This window comes from Pinus tabuliformis, chromosome 7 (assembly GCF_031772625.1).
Source record: "Pinus tabuliformis cultivar Carrire ecotype Pingquan chromosome 7, CPIR1, whole genome shotgun sequence".
NCBI lineage: Eukaryota > Viridiplantae > Streptophyta > Pinopsida > Pinales > Pinaceae > Pinus > Pinus tabuliformis.
The window spans coordinates 995336222-995337680 of NC_142293.1; positions in this window are offsets into that span (position 1 = coordinate 995336222).

Below are 1459 nucleotides of genomic sequence, written 5' to 3' on the forward strand. Positions count from 1 at the left end.
ACATAGTTCATGCTCGTTAAAAAATAAACATAAGATTGAGCAGTGTTTTGGCGCATTCAAGCTCGTTAAAAAATGAACCCATCTCGGTAAATAACCATTAAGTATGTAACCTGATCAACCATAAAAGCCTTGGTCGTGTTTTGCACCTGCCACCTCCACTTTCATTTGGCCGATCGTTCACCTCCATATGATTGTTTACCCATTTTGAGAACAGCTGCGAAGAGTGATTTCACCTAGCCATCCTTGTGACACTGCCGTGATTGGAAAATTCCAACCTGTACCTAGAATCAGCTGCTATCCCGGTTCATCACTCGTTCCTCAAAAGACGAGTCTTCTTTAAGCTCTTTTCAACTGACTCGTAAAAGATGAAAAGATTGCCGAGTTTTGGCCTTCCAGCTCGTTAAACGACCGGAAGAGCTATCCCTCCTCTAGATTTTAATCTTTTTGGACCTGAGGGATTATTGCACAAAAAGATTGAGCGCTTGTCTAGTTCGGCTCGATAAAGCTATCGAACATTCATCCCTTCTGTATTGGTTTATACTTTTTTGGACTTAAGGGATTAGATGACGAAAAAGGACCCCTGGAGTCTACTTTACGTACACTTTTCAAACTCTCTAAAAATGAAAAGGACCGAGCTGTCTTTGTCGCTGGGCTCGTTAAAAAGGGGTGATAAGCGACAAACTTGTCTATAGACGAGAACGAGTTTCCCTATCGCTAGGCTCATTAAAAACATAGCGATGGGCTTGCCCGAAGGGCAGGTTATAGATCAAGCATATGTTATCCTCCTCAAGCTTGTCAAAAATAAAGAGGTACTGGTCAGAAATGACTGGGGAAAAATTGGGAAGAACCTCAAAGCTTAATGGTAGCAAGTCGCTCTTGAACATGACACTTTTGCCTCCGTAAATATCGGGTTGGGTTATTATCATTCACCGGTCCCTTCACCATGGTCTCGCCATACCATCCATACATGGGGTAATGCTACCGATCCATCTCATCAGTGTCGTTATATGTTCAAGAGATGTCATTCAGAAAGTGTCAACCGGGTCCCATCCACTACCATACATCATCTTTCATCCTTCCATGACCGCCACCCTGAATCATATTTCACAGATCGTTTTCACCATCATCACCAGCTCCGTTCCGTGTCACTGATGTGGGATTCATTAAGGCCCTCCTTTGACGGATCGCTTCTTGTCGACATCAGCTCACTATCCAAGAAGTTGATCTAGGAACACCCCCTCAGTACTTTGAAGCTTGCATGCCTCAATGGCAAGTTTCTCACTTCCGGCGATAGGTATACATTAATGACCTTCGACCGGGGGACTTTGCGTGGTGTTCGACGTCAGATCCTATATTCACGCCACGTGAATTGTGCTGCAGTACCTTGAGGGTCATCATCATTATCGGTGATTCCTCTTGCGCTTGTTAACAGTTTACATTATTGACTGGTAATCAAGCG